Genomic DNA, 23,715 nt, shown 5'->3' on the forward strand with positions numbered 1-23,715 from the left:
ACAACCTGAAACCGTAAAAAGCAAACAGCTGAAATTGTGATAAATTGGTTAGATTTAATTTTCCTCATTCTTATAAATGTGACAGATGTAAAAACACCTTATTTAAGTGACAACAAAAGCTTTTTTAAAAGAGGAGTTATCGAAGGGTCTAGCATTCCTGAGAGCTCAATCCAAAGTGACAAAGAATGCGAATGCCCTGGATCGATCTCCCCACGATTCCACTTCCAACTACGTATTTTCATGCTGTTTAACTGAAGTGATGCAGATGCTGAAACAGAAATTTCTTAATGGTGTGATGCAACTTCAGTACCAGACAACTATTCTACTATTGCATGTATGCAGTGACACAGGGGATAACACAGGACATCTTATGTTTGTTTCCTACCACTGCTGCTAGCACTAGCAGCACTGAATTTATGTTATCAATGGGAGTGCTACCCTGGAGCAAGTACCAGAATTGTAAGCACCATGTTGTACAAAAGTCCTTTGGGTAGTGTTAAATTGTGCTTAAAATGCTGCCAACTGCCTGCACTCCTCTTTCCATTAGCATTCCCACCATTGCTAACTCTGGAGACGTACCAGCGACAACAGTGGCTTTTATTTATTTTTATTTTTAAGCAAAAAGCTTAGTTTAAACGGCTGCTTCCCTCCTTGTACGTTGACATTGAAATCGGCTGTCTGGTATTGAAGTTAATCAACCCTTTTAAATACATGATTAACTTATCCATCAGATGAACCTTTAACACTAGATTTGGCTTTTAAAGAAAGAGTGGGAAATGTTTATTTGTACATATGATCACATTTCAAATGTTTGGAGATATTAAAACAGTTCATGCACATTTTAGATTAACAGCAGCAGGTGAGGTTTATTTTTAACATTTAAGTAATGTTTTACCTCACAAATACAGTGTATGTTGAATAATCTTTAGAACAAATCCAAAACCATAACTGAAAATAACTCTAAAACACTAACAGAACTTCAGAAAACCTTAATATTCCATACAAAATATTGGCCCCAGAGCAGGTGAAACCACTAGACCTGCCACCTAAAGCAAAATTTGGTTAAAAGCTAATTCGGGAGTCGGCAACCTTTGGCACGCGGCTCGCCAGGGTAAACACCGTGGCGGGCTGGGCCGGTTTGTTTACCTGCCGCGTCCGCAGGTTCGGCCGATCGCAGCTCCCACTGGCCGTGGTTCACCGCTCCAGGCCAATGGGGGCGGCGGGAAGCGGCGGCCAGCACATTCCTCAGCCCACGCCGCTTCCCGCAGCCCCCATTGGCCTGGAGCGGCGAACCGCGGCCACTTGGAGCCGCAATCAGCCGAACCTGCAGACGCGGCAGGTAAACAAACCGGCCCGGCCCGCCAGGGTGCTTACCCTGGCGAGCCGCGTGCCAAAGGTTGCCGACCCCTGAGCTAGTTTGTGCCCAGGCTGAGACTTTGTATGTCAAGATTTATCCTGGGTAAGTATTACTGGCAGTATTACTGGCCATTGAAAGTGTTTATTATAAAATCCTAATGCCACCACTAAAATTAATCTGCAATCTTTTGTAAACACAAAAGAGGAACAGAAAGGCCAAGGGAGTAATTACTGGAATTAGCAAACTGTTTACTTACAATTATTAAATACAAAACAGCCCAGGTAGACAACAGATGCTACACATCCCAGTCCAAAGAGCAACTGATTTTGTACTTACTAATTTCTAACTGCTTTGTTCATAGCTGTCTCCACCGCACCTGAGCGCCAGACACCCAAACCCCATCTTTTTCTACAACTTGGAACCAACTTGACTTGTACCTGCCAAGCAAATCCACAGTGTTATTCTGGTTATTCCTTCATCACTTCATCCCCCTCAACTATTACCTCCACCCACAACAGTGTTGATATTTGGGACGGTGTTCCCTTCAGGATAGGGAAGCATCTTTGAGGGTGCGGCTTTACCTGTCACACAAGTGCTTCTCCCATCTATGATGCTTTACAGCAATCTTGGATTAGCTCATTAAATAGGAAGCCCAGATATCACCTGAAGAGAAAAGAGGGCTAGAAAAAGTTCACTCAGAAGCCAAAGCTCCATCCAGAAGAAGCTGTTTTTCACAGTGGGGGATGGTGACAGAAGGGATATACAGCCACAGCTCTTCCTGTAAGAAGCTACTTCATCCCCAGGAGAAACAGGGAGAGCTTATCCCTCTCCAGCACCAGTAAAGCCTGGGGCAACTGCCATCCCCCACTGAGACTCAGTCTACACTACCAACTTATTTCGCCATAACTACGTCGCTCAGGGGTGTGGAAAATCCACATCTCTAAGCAACATTGTTATATCGACCTACCCCCAGTGCAGTACCTCCTATGTTGACAGGAGAGCTTCTCCCGTTAGCTATCACCACTCAGGGAGGTGGAGTACCTACGCTGACAGGAGAAGCTCTCCCATTGGTGTAGGCAGCGTCTTCATTAAGAGGGTGCAGTTGCAGTGCTGTAAGTGTAGACAAGCCTGCAAGTTACGCTCAGTGCAAAAAAGCTGCAAATATATCCTACAGGATACGTATAGCAAGGGGTTATTAAAGAAAACACAGATTAGAGCCTGTTGTATCCAGTTGCCTAAAGATGCAGCTTTCTGTCCTGTGCCCTCACTAATGAAGCCTATAAGAGGATGAACAATGGAGCAAAATGAATGCATCTCTAGAGCCCTGCGCAGATACAAAATCTGTATACACATCTGATCCGCAAACATGGTCAGTGGATATCCACAGATTTGCAGGGCTCTATGCACCTCTACTGGACCAGGAGAAAAACAGCAGTCTGCCCAAGCATCCCTTGTGGTGTAGGAACCAAACCAGCATATAAGAACCGAGTTAAGGTTTGGCAAGGGGGGAAAAAATTGAAGGAAGGGGACTAAAAAAACAAATAAAAAATGCAGAATGAAGGTCTAGCCAAAGTCCAGCTGTTAGAAGTAGAGAAGTGGCAACCAAACATGAAAGCAAGTAGGTCTAATAAAACGAGGAAGGGTACAGTGAGAATTCTAAAATGGCTGAGCTACTTTTTAAAGCCCATCTCATTGAAATTGAGTTATGACAATTAGGCAGTAACAGCTATTTAGCTTAATAAAACAGCTATTGATAAAAAGTAATAAAATGAAAAACTGAACACTTTGTACCAGTCAGTTGATTCGATTAATAAGCCCGGCCCACAGGCATTTCTAGACCAGCAGTCGTGAGAGGAAGGAAGCATGGTAGTCATCTTATACATAAAAAAAGGAAATAGCAATTCTGGTACTTACCATGACAATAGGACAACTATAACTTCAATCAAAACCAAAACAGGTAGTTATCTAAGTGCCAAAGAAAGCGGGAACTATGTATGCATAGTTGTTGGTTTAATAAAAAACTAGTCATTGCAGACAAGGATGAGTTTTTAAGAAAATATCTTAAAACATCAGTTGATGAAAGACATACAACAGCTCTAACACATGAACAGCAGTACAATATTTGATAGAGTGTAACATGAAATCTTACCTGGAAAACCCAAACTGACTCGGCTAGAGCACTGTCTCTCAGACTGACAACTGAACAGACCGCAAGTGGTAGTCAAATGACATCTAGAGTTGGTTACAGAATGCCAGAAATATGGCAGTGTTGTTGCTGTGTTGGCCCAAAGCTATTAGAGAGACAACGTGGGTGAGGTAATATCTTGTATTGGACCCCCCCAAAAAAAAAAATTTACAGTGAAGTCCTTAAAAACATCATTTTCATCATAATCTCTAAACTGCCAAGAAGACTGCTATACAGTCCCTGAAATCTAACCACCAGATAGTGATCAAATCAGCAGAAAAAGAGGGTGCCATCGTAGTCCTCAACTGTGGTGACTATGTGAATGAGGCCAACCGACAACTCTGACACCACCTACAATAAAGAACTTAAAGAAGACCCCACCCCACACCACAATTTACCCATGCCTACCACAACACATGGTGTACCTCATTCAGTACATAATCAAAGACATTACCTCACCCATCTTGCCTCAGAAATATATCAGGTAGGTGCTAGGAGTTGGTCAGGGAAGGAGGTAGCAGAGGGAAATGTATCCAGTAGATAGAATACCAGACTGAAGTGAGACCTGAGTTTTAGTTCCTAGGTCTACCACCATCAACTTGCGACCCGAGTCATTTCACCTCTATGCCTCAGTTTCCAAGCTGTAAAATGGGGATAGCAATACTACTCCACCCTTGCAGAGCACTTTGAGATCCTTGGATGAGGAGGTGCTATAACAATGCCAAATATTATTGGGGACGGGAGGAAGGAAGGGTGCAGCAGGGTTTCATATTATGTACATTTTTATTTAGGATCTTTATTAAATGACATGGAAAGACAGATTATGGCTTATTAAGTTTGCTGATCCCAAATCAGAAGGGTATTTCAGACACCAGTGAGAACAAAGTAATAATACAAGGAAAACAAGAGATTAAAGGTATAAGCAGGAAAATGGAGGTACAACTTAGATAGCTACAACCTACAGAGTAAGGCAAACAATCCTTTTTTTCTAATGGGAAGGTGACACTTGGAAGGCAAGAATAGCTGAAGGAGACTTAGGGGTGATAGTGAACAGCAAACAAGACATGAGTTTGCAATGTGATATGGGTGCAATAGAGGCTAATGCAATTTTGGACTGCACACACAGAGGCATCACATCACCAAACTGGGAGGCAACTGTCCCTTTATATAGAACTGAAATAACTGCACCTGGTAGACTGCACAGACAGATGCCAATGAACAGAAGTAATAAAAGTGCTCCTGAGTTGAAGGGATTGAATTATAAAGAAAGAACTAAACACATGCAGCATAGCTAAATGGAAACAGGGGAAGGGAAGAGGACAAGACATGAGAACAGGTTGCAAATATCCAGAACACGTAAAGCCTCAGGAAGGGTGAGAATTTTTTGTCATGGGGATGGGGGAGGAAGAGCATGTTAAGAAAGGGAGAAAGCAGATGATGAATGCCAGAGAACATTCTGGAGGTCATATGCACCCACATGAGGCATGGGCTCTGTAAAGTACAGGTGAAAGCCTGTGATATTGGGGTAATTTTGAACTGGGCTGCACAGAGCACCAGTAAGTGTGCAATAAGGGCTATCCTTGCTCTGATGTGGGAGGGAAGGGCTTGTCATCCGTAGAGGCAGGAGAAGGCCAAAGGGATGGGGGAGAAAGAGAAGGGTCCTTGAATCCTGCCCAGGTCCCCCACCCCACAGATGGATGCAAGGAGGGATGGGGAAGACACCATATCCCCGCTGGGTTCCCCACCACTAGATGGATGTGGAGTGGGGACCTCAATCCCTGCCCAGCTCTTCCCCCCTCTCATCATGATCAGGGGGTGGGGTGGGGGGGAAGGGTAATGACACTCGATCCCTGCCCAGCCCCCCCCCCATCATGGTGTGTGTGTGGGGGGGTAATGACACTGGATCCCTACCCAGCTCTTCTCCCCCCATCATGGTGGGGGGGGGAGGAAATAACACTCGATCCCTACCCAGCTCTTCCCCCCATCATGGTCGGGGGGGAGGGAAATAACACTCAATCCCTACCCAGCTCTTCCCCCCCCCCATCATGGTCAGGGGAGGGTTAATAAAACTCAATCCCTACCCAGCTCTTCCCCCCCATCATGGTCGGGGGGGGGGGGGGGGTAATAACACTTGATCCCTACCCTGCCCTGCTCTCCCCCCCCTATCCTGGTCGGAGGGGGGTGGGGGGAAGGGTAATGACACTCGATCCCTGCCCAGCCTCCCCCCCCCCCATCATGGTGTGTGTGGGGGAGGTAATGACACTTGATCCCTACCCAGTTCTTCTCCCCCCATCATGGTGGGGGGGAGGGAGGAAATAACACTCGATCCCTACCCAGCTCTTCCCCCCATCATGGTCGGGGGGGGGGGTAATGACACTTGATCCCTACCCAGCTCTTCCCCCCCCATCATGGTCGGGGGAGGGGGGATTATAACACTCGATCCCTACCCAGCTCTTCCCCCCCCCCATCATGGTCCGGGAGGGGGGTAATAACGCTCAATCCCTGCCCTGCTCTCCCCCCCCCATCCTGGTCGGGGGGGGGGGACACGCGATCCCTGCCCTGCTTCCCCCCCCCATCATGGACGCTGGGGGGGTGGGGAGGGGTCGATCCCTGCCCAGCGCTTCCCCTCCCCCATGGATGTGGGGTGGGAGGGAGGCATTGAATCCCTGCCCGGCTCTTTCCCCCCCCTCCCCCATGGATGCGGGGTGTGCGGGACACTCGATCCCCGCCCGGCGCCCCTTCCCCTCACGAGATGGCGGGGGGAGGGAGAACAACCGACCGCTACCCGTCTCCCCGCCCTGCCCCCGGGATGTTATGGGTGGGGTCTCGGCCCCTGCCCGCCTCACCTGTAGGCCCAGCCTGGTCGCTGTTCTCGACGCTTCCGGCACCAGTTCCCATCAGTCTGCAGCCGAGCCGGCCCTGCTACCAACTACCCCTTAGCAACCTCCCGTGCAACTCGATTGGAGACTGGCCACGCCACTCTCCCCCAAAAACGGCTTGAGGTTGGCCAGGAGGCCGGCGTGGGGGTGGGGAAATGCTCACACCCTGTAGCTGCTCAGCTGTTGGCTGCTTGTGGAGCAGTTGAGGTGGATTCCATTGGCTTTCAGTCACTGTCAGTCAGAGGTGGGCGGTGACGGCCATTGGCTTTATGATGGGGTGGGTGGCGAAAGGGAGGGGTAGGGGCCGGGGAAGCGGGTGGGGAGCTGGCCTGTTCCTGAGTCACCAACACGGCCTGGCTTTTCTGCGGGCAGGGCTGGTCCCAGCCAGTCACCTGCCAGGCCCCATGTACCTGGCTCCCTACTGCTCTGTAGCCTGCCCAGCCCCCCAGGAGGGCCCCAGCTCAGTGCCAGGCCCTTAGTCTGACCCTAGATCCAGTGTTTCCCAGAGGGTGGGTTGGGGGCCTGCTGCAGAGGGGAGGCCCAGGGTGGAGAGCGAACCCACCCCATGCTCACCCCCGCAGCAGCTGATCCTGCAGAGCTGGGCCCAGCCTCCCGCTCTGGGCATGGCGACTTGGCGCGAGGGATCACAGCCCCACTCGGGTTTGGTCTGGCCACCCTTCATGATGGCACAGCCGCCCTGTCAGATCTGAGTGGTGCTGCCATCCCATGCAACAGGTCACAATGCCACCCATTCAGCTTTGGCCCAGTCACCCTCCGTCATGATGGAGGCACAATGCTTTACCCCACACAGTCCCATGTGGTGGTCCTGCTTTGGCATCAGGCCTTTAGCCTGCAGATAAGAGCCCTGGTTTACTATCAGCTTTTGGACTGCAGGGTCCCAGTGGAGGGCAACAGTTTGCTGTCAGCCCATTAATCTGCAGAGTTTGACATTGGACTTCAGCCTGAGGGGTCCCAGACAAGGGCTTGGTTCAGGAATCGGCATTGACTTTCCCCAGTGTCTTAAGTTTTCATGCATTGGGTTTCAGCCTGTCAGTTTGTGCTCTTCCCCTTTAAGTGCAGCTGCTCAGTTCTTGCAGGTGGCAGTTCATGTGCTGCGGGAAAGGCTTCTGTCCAATGGGAGTCAGTCTCCTCCCATCGGTGCACAGAGAGTCCATGTGCGACATGGTGAGGTGGGGCAAAGAGCAGTGAGTGACAAGCATCTTGATTATTCATCCCAGTGAAGAGACACGTGAGCCTACAGAGGTCTTCCAGTGAGGGAAGTGGCTGCTGTGAGCAGAATCCAGATGCACTTGGATTCTCTGTGCTTAGAGGAGACAGGCCCCCCAAAACAGGCATCCTTGTATTCCTCCTGCTTGTGAATCCCAAACCTTAGGATGTAACACTCGCCATCCCAGACCAAAATGATTCCAGATGAGAACCATAACAACAGACAGCTCAAAGGGAGCTGGGAATGAGGTGAGGATCATTTCTCCTGCAGCTCCCAAAGTTCAGAACAGCCTCCCTCCCTGGGCATTTCTTCTTCATAGTGACCCTCCAGCTCAGTTCAGCTGTTTTTTCTCCTTGGCCTGCGCCTCTTGTTGCTCTCTCCCTCTGATACTATTTTTTAAACTTTGTAACTATATTATAATAATGCTTTGTATTTCCAAAGCTATCTTCATCTGGAGATTACAAAGCTCTCTGGCCCAGATCCTCAGAGGTATTTAATCTCCTAACTTCAACTGATTTCAATGAAAATAGGGAGCCTAAATACCTTTGTGGATGCAGGCCTCTGGAAACACTGATTAATCCTCATGACACCTACACGAGATGGTCACAATTGTTGTCCCCATTCCACAGAGAGGGAAACTGAGGCACAGACAGGCAAAGTGACTTGCCTAACTCATCCAGAGAGTCAGTGGCAGCTAGGGAACAGAATGCGGATCTCACTCTCGATCCTGTTCTTTAGGCACAAGCATAGGCGGCGAGTTATATGGGCCCGTGGTGTCCGTGCTCCACCAATATTCAGGAATGTGGGCCCAGCTCCACCAAAGTTTGGGTTTAAATTTTCAGAGCCATCCTGTCCATAGGACGGAGCGGGGCAACTGCACTGGGCTCCACACTTTGGGGGGTCCTGTGCTTCAGGGGGACACGAGGTCCAGGGCGGCCTGCAGGGTTAGCGGCGGGCTGGCACCGGCACAGCAAGCGACCCGGCCCCAGTCCACCCCACTCCACCTCTTCCCGGCCCTGCTCTGCCCCCACCCTGCCTCTTCCCACCCCAATCCACCCCCTCCCCGCCCCTTCCCCCGAGCCCCCACCCTGCCTCTTTCCAGCTTCTTCCTCCTCCCCCGAGCAACACTGGGAGCCAGCAGGGCGGGCTGGGGCCAGGTCGCTTGCTGCTGACGGCGCCAGGCCCCCCACTAACCCCCCCAGCTGCCCTGGACCCCACGTCCCCCTGAAGCGCAGGGCCCCCCAAAGAGCAGGGCCGAGGGCAGTTGCCCCGGTCCATACGATGGATAGGACGGCTCTGCTTGGAACCGTTCTGGGCACCACCAAAAATTATACTAACCTGGCACCCATGGGCACAAGTTCTTCCTTTTAGCTGCTTTGGAGGAACACAGACCAATGAATTCAGTTCTTGTCTGATAAGGAATCTTTTAGTTTCCATCTGAATTGAATGCATTTGTAATGTTAAGACTATTCAAGTCTAAGTAGATTTGAGCAGTGCTCCTTACACTTTAGGCAAATTGTACTCACCACTGTTCTAGCACAAGTACAATCCCACCAGCGGAAGTAAGAGTGAGTGCACCCAGTGTAGATAAGACACTGACAGTTGCTGGCTTTGCATTTTAACCAATGTGATCAGGTCACTGACAGCACATCGATATTAATGCTCCTAATGTTCCTGCCACCTATGGGGATGCAATAGATAAGTGAATTTCAGAAAATCCTCCATATAGCCACACAGCCCTTGTGTCTCAATTTCCCCATCTTTAAAGCAAGGATAAACTTTACTAATTTTGGGGGATGTGAGAATGGATTGGTTTATTAATGTTTGCAGTGTGGTTTAAACTAGCTATACACATTCCCTAGTCAAGTTGTAAATGCTATATATTATTACTAGCCCATAAAATGAGATTGAGTGTACTGTAGGCAGAATAGCGACTGTCAAAATGGCATCTGCTTATTCAACGCACCAGTCCCTGTGTTTGGCTTTGAGTCACCTATCCTCACAAGTGAGTCATACCTGCTCACTATTTATTACTCTACTCTTGGTAGCACTGAGAGTCTAGCTATGGGAGAACAACCTGGAAACTCTTCTGTCTCAGGCATTACCAACAGAATTGACAGCTGAGTTCTGACTGCAGGATCTTTATCACTGGCAATGACGTAGGAGGCAGAAAGAAAACACCTGGTTTTCTGATGCCGGGTGGAACTTGTTAGCAAAATCTGCTTTTGATAAATAAAGTGAGCCCACAGGATCGGGAAGCCAAGGAGAGAAAACAAATAAAGAGCCCCACGATATGAAGTTTACAAAGCCACTTTTCTGATAACCTCACAAAAGGGCCCCATTGCATGACAAATGTTAGACTCCTAACAAGAACTGTTCCCAGCTATGTTAATATCATGGTCACTTTACAAAATTAGAAAAAATCCTCTGATTTCAGACATTTTTCTTCCTTTGTTTACTTACCGTTTAAACTCCCCACATAGCGTAAGCTCTCACGAAACTAGTCAAATTTTCCAAAGATTTGTGTATCCGGAGGGATGACTAACTCGTAAGAACTGACTCATCATGAAGAAGATCGCTCCGGAAACAGACAAAAATGGAATTGCTCAACTGAAAAAATTCAGCATAAAACCAACCACAATCCTAACTATGGCTCTGAGGTTTCTCCTTGGCAGTGATGAGCTCTGGATTCCTTGCTAAAGGTCCAATCCTGCACTACTTACTCTGGGAAATCTGCCATTGATCTGTGGTCTCTGGGGTCCCTATCATCTTCTTTTAAGCATCTACCTACACACTGTAAAAAAATGGTGGTTAAATGCCGTGTAGTGTAGCTGTGTCAGTCCCAGGATATTAGAGAGACAAGGTAGGTGAGGTAATATCTTTTATTGGACCAACCTCTGTGGGTGACAGAGACAAGCTTTTGAGCCACACACAGCTCTGCTTCAGGTCTGGGAAAGGAACTCATGGCAAAATACCACACTGTAATATCTGTAAGCCACTAACCCCCTTTTTTTGTCCTATAACTCCTGAGGTATTAACAAGCCACTCTATCTTGAATGGTCCCTTATTATATGTGCTAACCACTTATGCTAAACCAGTGGTTTTCAAAGCCAGTCCGCCGCTTGTTCAGGGAAAGCCCCTGGCGGGCCGGGCCGGTTTGTTTACCTGCCACGTTCACAGGTTCAGCCCATCGCAGCTCCCACTGGCCGCAGTTCATCGCTCCAGGCCAATGGGGGCTGCAGGAAGGGCGGCCAGCACATCCCTCGGCCTGCGCTGCTTCCCACAGCCCCCATTGGCCTGGAGCGGCAAACCGCGGCCAGTGGGAGCCGCGATCGGCCGAACCTGCTGTCATAACTATGAAGGGAAGGGTAACAGCTCTCCTGTGGACAGTACTATAAAATCCCTCCTGGCCAGAGACTCCAAAATCCTTTTACCTGTAAAGGGTTAAGAAGCTCGGGTAACCTGGCTGACACCTGACCCAAAGGACCAATAAGGGGACAAGATACTTTCAAATCTTGGGGGGGGGAAGGCTTTTGTTTGTGCTCTTTGTTTTGGTTGTTGTTCGCTCTTGGGACTGAGAGGGACCAGACATCAATCCAGGTTCTCCACATCTTTCTAAACAAGTCTCTCATATTTCAAACTTGTAAGTAAACAGCCAGGCAAGGCGTGTTAGTTTTTATCCTTGTTTTCTCAACTTGTAAATGTACCTTTTACTAGAGTGTTTATCTTTGTTTGCTGTACTTTGAACCTAAGACTAGAGGGGGGTCCTCTGAGCTCTTTAAGTTTGATTACCCTGTAAAGTTATTTTCCATACTGATTTTACAGAGATGATTTTTACCTTTTTCTTTAATTAAAAGCCTTCTTTTTAAGAACCTGATTGATTTTTCCTTGTTTTTAGATCCAAGGGGGTTGGATCTGTATTCACCAGGAGTTGGTGAAAGGAAGGAGGGGGGATGGTTAATTTCTCCTTGTTTTAAGATCCCAGGGGGGGGTGGAACTGTATTCACCAGGAGTTGGTGGAAGGAAGGAGGGGGGATGGTTAATTTCTCCTTGTTTTAAGATCCAAGGGGTTTGGATCTGTATTCACCAGGGCATTGGTGAATGTCTCTCAAGGCTACCCAGGGAAGGGAATCAGCTTTGGGATGGTGGCAGCGGACCAGATCTAAGCTGGTAGTTAAGCTTAGAAGTCTTCATGCAGGCCCCCACATTTGTACCCTAAAGTTCAAAGTGGGGAAGCAGCCTTGACACCTGCGAACACGGCAGGTAAACAAACTGGCCCGACCCACCAGGGGGCTTACCCTGGCGGGCCTCAGGCCAAAGGTTGCCGATCCCTGCTGCATGGGTTAACGATAGGCACACGCCAGCCACCATCCTCCAATTCCCTCTGGAGTGCTCAGCCCCTGTTCCATTGAACTCTCAGATTCATTATTCCCAAAGGAATAAGACACACTACACTAGCTTGTAAGATTCAACTCAGGATCACCGCTCTACTTAACATACAGCACTTAGATAGATGGAGAGTGAAAACAATATGTTTATTATTAAAAAACAGAGATTCGAGTGCTAGTGAATGAGAATATTGGAAACAAATGGTTACATATAAAACAAAATCATAACCTACTTTCTAGAGCCTAGATTTAAGTAATGAGCATTCCCTGATCTCCTACAAGATTGTTTACTCCAAGTCCTTTTCCCAGTGTTTTTTTCACAGATTCATAAATTCCAAGGCCAGAGGGGACCATTGTGATCATCTAGTCTGACCTCCTGCATAACACAGGCCCTGGAACTTCCCCCAAATCGTTCCTAGAGCAGAACTTTCAGAAAAACATTTTTAAATGGTCAATGATGGAGAATCCATCACAACAATGTAAATTGTTCCAATGGTTAATTATTCTACCTGTTAAAAATGTACACCTTATTTCCAGGCTGAACGGGTCTAGTTTCATCTTCCAGACATTGGATCATGTTATACCTTTCTCTGCTAGATTGAAGTGCCCTGTGATGGTTAGGGGAACTCCATCCAGTGCGGGATGAGTGCACCCCATGCTCCGAGCCACCCTCTACCTCAGGGCAGGAAGGCCAAATGGCTAAGGTCGATACGGATGCCCTCTCCCTCAGGGCTGTATGGCCCAACGGCAAGAGACAGGGGCCACCACCCCAGGGGGTGATGGCCAGGATAGGGGGATCCTGGGTGCTTCCTGCTGCACTGTATCCCATCCCAGGGCCCTGCCACTGGCAAGTGTGTCCGCCACCTAGTCAGTGGGGATCCTACTGCAACACACTGACTCTGCTTTGGGGAGGTTTACAACTCACTCCCCCTCCCTGAGCCGCTTCTTACCCTGTTTCCTGAAGTCATAGTCCATATAGCTTCGGGGTCTCCAGGTTCCTCAGCACAGGTAAATCCCTGGGATTCCGACTCCAGTCGGTCAGCTGTAGGCCTCTAATCTGGTTCTCAGGATCTCTGGCTCCCACAAGCAAGGGCTGGAGCCTCTACCAAGCATCCTTCTTCTTCAGCAGTCAGCCCAGATTGAGCTGGGCTGCTCCCTTTTATATCGTGCTGCACCTGGGGCATGCCCAGTAGAGATGTGGGGGTGTAGCTTCTTTAGCCCACAATGAGGAGTTAACCTTTTCCCATCCAGTGTGAGCACGCCATCACAAGCCCATTATTAAATATTTGCTCCTTGTGCAGATACTCATAGACTGTAGTCAAGTTAACCTTCTCTCTGATAAACTAAATAGATTGATCTCCTTGAGTCTATCATTATAAGACAGGTTTTCTAATCCTTTAATCATTCTTGTGGCTCTTCTCTGAACCCTCTCCAATTTATCAACATCCTTCTTGAATTGTGGGCACCAGAACTGGACACATTATTCTAGCAATGGTCACACAAGTGCCAAATAGAGATAAAATAACCTCTCTACTCCTCCTTGAGATTCCCCTGTTTATGCATCCCCATCTCATAAATTCAAGTCTGTTGGTGGCTTGTCCTCACAGACTGAAGGAATAACTGGGGGTTCATCTGCACCCCAGATATAGTTTAAACAATTCATTGTCTTACTCCTAAACAGAATAACCTCTCCTGTTTTTGTTTTTCCCTCCAGCCCCAAAAATCTATTGATTATCATTTTGCTCAAAAAATAAATGGGCGTCCATTGTAAAAAATATTCAGTTTGCATGTGACCAGCCAGAGTGAGTGTCTTCCCTTTTGCCTGTCAGGACTATATGGATCACCTTTCAGTGACTTGCCTTAACTCACATAATTTTTAGTATATATACATAACACTTCACATATTTTCCATACATACATCTCAGAATGTTTGTGATGACCAGTGTGACTCAGGCTTCCATTGGAGAACTTAACAGACAAAGAGAGGACTTTTGGATAAACAGCCTGAGTTTAAACTGACTCAAGATCTTCTTTCTGATCCAGCAAATGGACAGGACATTCTGTCCAAGGAGAGGGCCCCAGTCCTTAGGGAAGGGTTGGAAGGACTGACACTGACTTGAGCTCTGGTGGAGATGGGAGTGGGGGGTGATCTCTGGTAAGCTTATTAACATGTGTATAGGTTCTATTATTGTTTTTAGTATGTTTTCTCTGTAATGCTTTTACCTTATGAATAAATGTGCTTGCTTAGAAAAAAGCTGTGTGGTAGCTTAAAACCATGGGCAATTACGCTGTTTATAGCCTCTGAGGAGAAAAGCAAAGCAGGCCTGCTTAGTCAGTTCGACTTGCTGGGGAACTCACCGTGTAGGCAAGGAACTGCCCAGCCTGGAAATATGCCAGTCAGGAGGGAGAGAGAGACACATATCTCTACCCCAGAGAGGTAATGGTTGGGGAGCTGGAAGCCTAGGGTGGGTGCCTTTGCTGAAACCATGGAGGGGGAATACAGTTGCAGTTGCCCTGAATTTGACATACACACACGGGGGGGGGTGCGGGGGCAGGGAGTGGTTCAGACACCCGCTGAGAGGAAAGGACTCCCATATCCCAGCTCACATTTGGGGGGGCAGGAACAGGGGTTCAGACTCCCCTAGAGGGGTAGGGCCCCCCCAAATCCTGGCACACACAGAGAAGGGGAGAATGTGGGGCTGCCCCTATTCTCCCCCAGTCCCACCTGTCACTCACCCCATTTTCCCTTTCCAGTGTCCCTCCCCTGAGCTTCTGACCTCCCCTACTACTCATCCCCATTTATCCCCCCTCCCAGTTCTACCTTCCCCTCAATGCAGCCCCAAACCCCTATTACCCTCACTCCTAAAACACCGTGTGTTTTTATTATTACATTCTCCAACGTGGGGGGGAAACAATCTGAGAGGGACAGATTTTAGCAATATGCCTTGCAGACTTTTCCAGATCTCTGCCCAAGGTGGGACTCAAACTACGTAACATCAGGATCAAAGGTTTATTGCTGCTCCCCCCCAAGCTATCCAGCTGTAGTGAAAACTTTTCCCCTGCAAATCCTCTTGGCTTCAGTCTCTGCACATGCTAAGAGTAATCTATCTGCTGTTTGACCCTTCCTCAAGAGCCTAACTGGAGAGCCAAACTCTTTTGCTAATAAGGTTCTGAATCTTGCTCCCCCAAAGGGTTAGGGGGTGTCATGCACTCCCTGGGGTACCCCTCAAATGAGTGAGACCGTTGTGCTAGGATCAAAGCCATGGTTTGAGCTCTAGATCTGGGCCAAAAACAACAACAACAACAACCCTTTGCCAGAATAAACCTTTCGAAAAGCTGTTTGCTTCGGCAGGCTGTGACTCAGGAACCAACAGGTCATATGACCTCAAATTTGGATCACTACATGTACCCTGTGCCCCTATGAGGCATACAATATTTCAAGGCAACCTGAGTAAGTGTGCAGATTTTAGGGTACTAAGAAGAGTCAGCCTTTAAACACAAAGGGTTTCTCAACGTTAACTATAAGAATCTATAAAAATAACAGGAGTACTTGTGGCACCTTAGAGACTAACAAATTTATTAGAGCATAAGCTTTCGTGGGCTACAACCCACTTCTTCGGATGCATATAGAGTGAAACATATATTGAGGAGATATATATACACACATACAGAGAGCATGAACAGGTGGGAGTTGTCTTACCAAGTCTGAGGCACGAAAGCTTATGCTCTAATAAATTTGTTAGTCTCTAAGGTGCCACAAGTACTCCTGTTATTTTTGCGGATACAGACTAACACGGCTGCTACTCTGAAACCTATAAGAATCTATGTTATTGCTGACCTATTTAATATGAGAGGTGCCCAGATACTACAGTGATATCTTCTCTAACATAAACATATAGCAAAACACCCCACCATACACATTTCTTCCCCAGGGAGAGGATAAGAGAACAAATATGTGAGACCTGTTAATCACACTGCTTAATGCAGTACTGTACTGCAAGTTTCCAAACTGTAGTCCATGTAGTTTGGGAGCCACTGCTACTGGAAGGCGCTCCGATATTACAGTGATGAGTACAGTATAAGAACCTATAGAGAAGAGAAGGGAATAGCCAGCACTATAAACCCTTATACTTACAGATGGCAGGTTGGCGGGACCCAGTCTATAGAACAGGAGGAGTGGAGCTAGTAGCTGTGCTTCTGCTGCAGGAGAAGTGATGCTCCCAGAGAAGGGGCATTATTAGCCTGCTCCTATTGAAGTCACTGGGAGTTTGTTATGGCTTTCCAAGGGAACAGGCACAGGTCCCCAGTGTTACACTGTGGTTCAGGAACAAGGATATGCTGGGAGGGAGGCAACATGTGTGTGAACATAAATGAGCCTGCAGGATGTTAAAATGGCCCCACAGCTCATGTGTGTTGGGGAAATTGCCCCCCTCCACCCCCATGCGTGGCATGAGCCAATGTTGCTAAGGTCAAACCCTTGTGTTGATTAGCACAGCACTACTCCTGTGACTGTCTGTGTTTTGACAAGCAGTGTGGTACAGGCGGGTGGAGCTGCCTGGCCAGGAGCCGAGGCTGAGTCTGTGCAGCTCTCAGGAAATGCCATCTGCGCAGCAGCCTAAAAAAATCTCGTAAATGAAGAGTGAGAGTGAGGTGTCCGATTTCCAGGCAGCCTCCCTACTTGGAAAGGATTTGGCTGCCCCATGCCAGCAGCTCCATGCTTCTGACTTCTGACTAGAGGGGCAGTATGATACGTGTGGCTATTACTAGAATCCCCTTGCTTAAATGCTTTGGATGGAGGGAGCCTTATTGGTTAATTATTTATATTGCAGAAGAACCCAAATGTGCTAGGAGCTGTACAGACATAGAAAAAACACAGCCTGATTCTCATTGTCTTGCATCTTGTGTGGTCATTTACCCCTGTGCGAAGTGGCTGAAAAGAGACTTGCAGTTCAGAATTCTGCACCTTAGACCAAAATGCACCGGTGTACATGATGACACAGGGTGCAAAGCAGTGAGAATCAGGCCCAAAGCTGTATAGCCGGGGGACAGAGCTAAGTAAGGCCTTGAGGACCTTTATCTTTAATTTTTCACCTCCTTCTTTCCTTTGGCTGCTGTTGCCACCATGGGGGATTTTTATTCCTTCTCAGCCATGATCTTGCTTTGCACAAAGGTCCCATGATTTTTTCAGTCTCTCTCCTAATCATCAGGCCTGCCCACTGATTGAGTACCTCACTCTCGGAGCCCATCACACCCTCGGAGGGAGTGCTGAGACTTAGAACTCTACAAGTGTGGCAAGAGTAGAACAGAAAAAGAAAAATCTCTTGTGACAGGGACCTGGTTGCCAAATTGCAGCAAATTTAGTGCTGGTCAGTGACATGCGAAAAAAAGAAAGCTATGAAAATTATAAGCTATTCAAAGGAAATGATTCTTCCTTCTTGCAACACTGTGCCTGCTTTGCCATGAGAAATGGATATCTGCTCCCCAGCTAGGGAGCTGGGTGTGAAACAGCCCTGAGGTTGGTGAGCTATGTGACTGTTGATGCACAGGGCTCTTTGTGTTGTATACACATTTTTTTTAAAACAGAGCCCAAAAGGCTGCTGGGCACTTTGCAGATCTATAAATAGACAGGTCCCTGTTCCAAAGAGCTTACGGTCTGCAGACACAGACCAGGGATGGGAGAAGGGATTCAACATGCAAACCAGCCAATGAGGTGGCTCTTGGCCAATTCTCATCTAGTGCTTTTCCCTCTTCCATTTCCACCCCCGCTCACTGTTGACTCCATTCCATGGTTTCTCACTATCCCTCACCTAGTTCCTCATTGCCAAGTTCCAACCCTGTCACCCCACTTCCGCCCCAGTCCAACCCATTGATTTAACACAGAAGAAACCCAGTTAGTTATATTACCCATTAGCTAACTCTCTACTCAGTTACTGTCCTCTAGTCTTTCCCATGTCTCTGTTACTAGGGAGTCACACACCTTGTAGCTTCTGTAGGCTGAGCTCATTGCCCACACCAGGGGTTCCTTCCATTCCACCATTCCCCCCACAAGAAACTTGTGTGCACCCTCCTATTCCCCTCTGTTTCAGGAACTTCCTATAACCTCCCCCCATCCCACTTCCTCATGCCAGGGGTGTGTGTCACCCAATCTCCCTGGGACGCTGGCAGCTCTTGCCCAGGCTTTAGATCTCAGATGAGCACTGACAAATTCATTGCTGGAAACCAGTCTGTTTCCCCTGTGTGTTAGGATGGTTAAGATGGGTATTGAACTTACAACAATGTGTTTAGTCTATATGAAATAATGCTTGTAAGTTGCTGCATGCATTAATCTCACTTATAATATCGTTATCACATGCTATAAGGTGACATTTAAGTTTTTGCTTTATGACTGTAAAAATGTTTGCTCTGAAACAGGAAACCCAGTCAGGAAGGCTCATCTTCTAACCATCAAGAAGACCTATGGACTCTCATAGGGCTGGAGCTAGGAAACAGAAGCAGAGATCCCCAGAGTCAACCTGGGTTAGCCCTAAAAGTCATTCAGCGCTGACAGATTACTATAACCTTTTAAAACCATAGACTGTAACTCATTTGTGTATATAGGTCTGCCTGGTCTAACCTTGTAATAACTCACTCATTTCTTTTTTCCTAGTTAATAAATCTTGAGTTAGTTTATTACAGGAGTGGTTACAAGCAATGTCTTTGGTGTGAGATCTGAGGTACAAATTAACCTGGAGTAAGTGACTGGTCTCTTGGGACTGGAAGCAACCTGATTATTTTGTGATCTTTGGTGTATAGCAACCAACTAACGCTAAGTCCATTTTGCCTGGGTGTCAAGACAGACTGGAATGGCCAAGGGGACTGTCTGTGACTCCATGGTAAGACTGTCATAGTGCTTTAGGAAATCACACTTGTTTTGGAGTGGGTGAGATCTAATTATGGAACACACAAACACAACCAGTTTGGGGTCTCTGCGCTGCTTCTTGACAGTCTGTCCTGAGGTTGACACTCTCGGTTGACACTCTCGGTTGAGAACCAACTCCAGACAGCATGACACTCCACATTCGCCAGTTTCCTCACCTGTGCCAGGGCCCTGTGTCCCCCCCAATCCCTCCTGCCCCCCCCAGACCAGGGTCCCCCTTCTCCTCACCATGCCAGAGACTTTTGAAGCTGCTGCCTCTGCTAACCACATGCCAACGGCTCCCTGTGCTCCCCATTTCTCCCATTCAGTTTTTCTGATTTAGCCCAGAATTAATAGGGTTCTGCCCACTGAGGCACAGACTGTTCCTTGACATTTAAGAATTGATTGGTTGCTGTGTTCAAAAGTTATTGTGTTACAGACAGACAGAAATGCTGTCCAGTTGAGTGTCAGACCTTGCTTCACTGAGCCAGCAAATCAGTCTCCTTTCCCCCGTCCCACAGATTCCTGACTCTCAGGCCAGTAAAGGCACAACTCCCGGGTCCTCCTGGCAGCAACTGCTGCCAAATCCTTTCTGCAGGAAGTAGAGGAGGTGGGAGGGAAGGTAGGTAGGTGGGTGTGCATGAGCTTCTTAAAGGGCTAGTCCCACCCTGGATGTGCTGTGGCCTTCAGCAGTGTCTCTGGGTGAGAGAGATGGGCACGCATGGGGCCGGGAGCCCCCAAATTCCTGTCTCTGTGGTGCACTTGGCTCCTGCTTTCTGGTGCTCCTGGCAGCCTAACAAATCCATCATAATAATTACTAATGCCTGGTGCCTCTGTGGCACTAATAAGTCAAATGTGTTGGGGTGACAGTGTTTGGTTTATTTTCTGGGACTCTCCTTCATTGCCAATAAAAGAGGTGTTTGCTCCCAGCCCTTCCCTGAGATAAGCCACACCCAAACCAGCACTGACTTAGCAAGCATTCTGCTCAGGTATACTTCCTAGCAATGCAACCACTGCAACAGCCAGGAAAACATCTGTTCAGCCAACGCTCCTCTCCACATCGACCTCAGCTCGTGGGCCCTACCACCCAGAAACACACACCAGATTCCTCAGCAGCCTCATTTTCCATTCCAACACAGAACCACCCGCAATGCACATGGCTAGTTCTTCACAAGCACTGCACGTCCTTACTCAGATAGATAAAGATGTGTGCCCTGTAGATATAGGCATGGGTGCAAAGCGTATAATGTGCTAATTGTACGTGAGAAAGTCTGTGTTCATAGATAGGATTGCGTGTGGAAAAAAGAAGTATTTAGGTGAGCCATGGTAGCATTTTCTACAATGCTTCTGGTTCCATGTGCAGGGCCAGAGGCAGAACTGCAAGGTCTCAATGCATGGATGAGCCAATAGTGTAGCAAGGAGGGATTTAGGTTTATTAGGAACCGGGGAAGGATTGGCCTTTACAGGAGGGATAGGCTCCACCTAAACCAAAATGGAACCAGACTGCTCACACCATTTATCTTCTGCTTAGTTCTGAGTGGCCTAGCTGACATTGTTCTGTGTTTCTGTGAAGTTGGGAGTTTGGGATGACTATGGTTGTCTAGCTACAGGAAGCCAAACAAGCGAGACTGTCAGTCCCAAATTTTGGAATTAATTGATTTTGTCAATATTGTCTCTAGAAAAGTTGCCGTATGAATAGTGGTAAATGTGGAGAGTGAAACAGGGATTTCAATCCTGCTTAAGTGAAAAGCTCAATGCAGCCTGAACTATGGAGGTGTTACCAAATCTTCCATAATAAATATATCAGGGAACTTCCCTGTTCTTTCACTGAAGCAATTCCACAAAATCACAGCAGGGGGCAGAACAATCATCCCAGGAAATCACACCACACTATACCGTGCAGTAGCTGTAGAAATATGCAGCAGGACTGGAGCTAGCCCTACCTGTATTTGCATGAGTAATAGTTACCCTTTTGCAAACTCTGTCAGATGCCTATGTTGCCATTGGGTCAAATTAATACAACAATCAGGAGAAAATAAATAATGGAGCTGACTCCATAGCAAACTGATTTCAGTGGGAACCTGACTCTGCCAGGGTTATGCTCCACTTTGCAAGGCTAACCCTGAAAACCATTTGGAAATTACAGCTGATTTAACATACAGCTGCCCTAGGGTGACCAGACAGCAAGTGTGAAAAATCGGGACAGGGGGTGGGGGGTAATAGGAGCCTATATAAGAAAAAGACCAAAAATCGGGACTGTATAAAATCAGGACATCTGGTCACCCTAAGCTGCCCAGAACAATACCAAGTTCTTTTCAAGATCCTGACCCTACAAACAGGATCTTCTCAGTGAAGAGACATCAGGTTTGGAATTTATTCCTAGCAGACATGAACCTGAGCCTGAGTTTCACGATATTTAGGACATGATGCCAGCCTCATCATCTTTGGGGATCCTTCTCCTAAAAGATGAGATGCACAAGGAGATTAATCACCTACTAATTTCTCTTATTAAGCAACTTCATTCTGTGAGGATGGAGGATTTTGTTCCTGTTCCGGGATGGAACTGATGTGCATCTTAATGCGTGTAACATGCCCAGATATCATGAGTATGGGCACCTTAGACATTCCTATTAGAATAATATCAAAATAATAATGATTGCAGTAATGCAAAACTCAATGGTTCACATGCAGGCGTCTGTGTGAAACTTAGTTCACATACAGGGGTCCTTGTGAAATTTGGCAATTCTCATGCAAAGGTCTGTATGAAACCAAGGAGTCTGAAAAACTTGGCAGTTCAAGCACAGAAGTCCCTGTGAAATTACCACCTCACAAGGATTATGGGGACATTTTCCTCATTTTTGATCTATGTGGAATTCACGCCCCAGGTTTCACTTTGATTATCAGAGAGTTTATAAGCTAAGCAGGTTCGACCAGGTTGGTACTTGGAAAAGAGCCCTCCAGGGTAAAGCAAAGTACTGCAGGAAATATCAGAATTAGTGGCTAAATAGGTGGCGCTCTTCTGAGTTAGCAAAGAACAAGTGTTAGGGGGTGCTATGCTGCAGGAAATGGTGTTGGTGACTCAATTAACTGCACTCTTCTCTCTTGAGACATGAGCTAAGGCTCCGAGGTAGTAATAAAGGGCTGCTGGAGATGCTGTCTTTGAGTTGAGATGAAAAACCAAGGTTCTAGCCAATTGTAGTCATTAAAGATCTCCTGGCGCCTTTTACAGGAGTTGGGATGTTAACCGCAGTATCCAGGCCAAATTCTGTAATCCTTACACATTGTGAGCCCAAACCAATCTTATCCTGCTTTTTTGTTACCACCCACAATGCTGGACTGCTCACAGGGCAGCCTCTACTAGGGGAGCGGTAGGTATCGTTGAGGTTAGGGTAACCAGACAGCAAGTGTGAAAAATCGGGACAGGGCGTGTGGGGTAATAGGAGCCTATATAAGTAAAAGACCCCAAAATCAGGACTGTGCCTATAAAATCGGGACATCTGGTCACCCTACTTGAGGTGCAGCATGAAAGGTACAGTGATACAGATGATAGCACAGCATGCTAGAGACATTTTCTGTGCTCTGCTCCAGGTGTGAGCGGAGCAGCAAAGCAAAATTAGTAAGATGTCCAAAGTGATGCCCACATTTCAGGGATTGGAGTGTATTACTGTCGCTTTCCTGCTCTCTCTTGCACATGGAGTGGGGAGGAACTTCAGGAAAAGTGAGAGGAAGCAACCAGGGATTAGCAGGGGAGACAGGAAACAGCAGAGGGAGAAGCAAAAGAAAAAAAATAGCAAAAAAGACATAAAAAGGGAGGCAGGAAGCGAAACAAGGGGAAAGAGAGTGAAGAAAGGAAAACAGAGAGAAGAAGAAGATAAGAGAGGAGAGAAAATAGAGAATAAAGAAAAAAGAAAAGACAGAAATGAATGAAGAAGGTTGCATTAGCTGTTGTACAGCAATTAAGGGCTGCAGCCATGTTAAATGATTCACAGGGTGATTTCTCTGCATCTCCAGCTGCAAATGGCAAGGCCCTCTTGTTGGTCTGCCCTTTCTCTCTGCACCCTGCCCTCCTACCCTGGGTGAGGCTGAATAGTCAATTTCCACAATGCACTTAATTGACTCCATTCCTGTTTACCCAATATCAGATGTGGCTAGTTTTGGAGTCTGCCAGGCCTAGCAGAGAGAAGGACAGATGAGAGACTGACACAGACAAAGCCAGGAGGCGCAGGACGAGAGACAGAGAGAACAGAAATGTCTGTAATACGAGGAATGTGCAAAAAATATAGTTCTTCCAGTGATTAGGCATCATAAAAGATGTCTCGGCTAAAAGCGATGAGGGGAGACTGTGTTGGATCCTGGGAGGAAGCAGAGAGACAGCTCAGATGGCATCATGCTAAGGGAGGAATCTGACAGCAGATCAGGTATGGACAGAGGGGATCAAACCGTAACTACAATATGTAACCCTGTCCAGGGTGGGTCATATTCACCTCTGACGGATATCTGAGAGCTCTGTCCTCGCCTTACACTCAGGAGCACTCATGTAGCTTGTCATGCCAATGAAGTCTTATTGAATTGATTTGAATCATAACAGGTCCAGATGTAGGTGACCCACAGCATTTTTTCCATTAAAAAATAGGTGGGACGCCAAACCCTGGACGCAAGCAACCTAAATGTGTATGTTCCTAGCTTACTAGACTCCCCTGTAATGAATCAGGTTCTTTCCTCTGCTAAGTGCTTTGAAATGCAATTTTTGGAATGTGGTGGGGCTAAATAAGTAACTGTCCAG

General features: G+C 47.3%; 1 protein-coding gene across 1 annotated transcript in view; it reads right to left on the minus strand.

The window, feature by feature from the left end:
• Nucleotides 1-6,453, minus strand: part of ABHD2 (abhydrolase domain containing 2, acylglycerol lipase) — a 65,932-nt gene extending 59,479 nt beyond the window's left edge. Inside the window, exon 1 of the mRNA XM_065412328.1 lies at nucleotides 6,389-6,453. The gene's annotated coding sequence lies outside the window, so the exon portion shown is untranslated. The remainder of the gene's footprint in view (nucleotides 1-6,388) is intronic.
• Nucleotides 6,454-23,715: the final 17,262 nt, after the last annotated feature.

Source organism: Emys orbicularis, chromosome 10 (genome assembly GCF_028017835.1).
Source record: "Emys orbicularis isolate rEmyOrb1 chromosome 10, rEmyOrb1.hap1, whole genome shotgun sequence".
NCBI classification, from domain to species: domain Eukaryota; kingdom Metazoa; phylum Chordata; order Testudines; family Emydidae; genus Emys; species Emys orbicularis.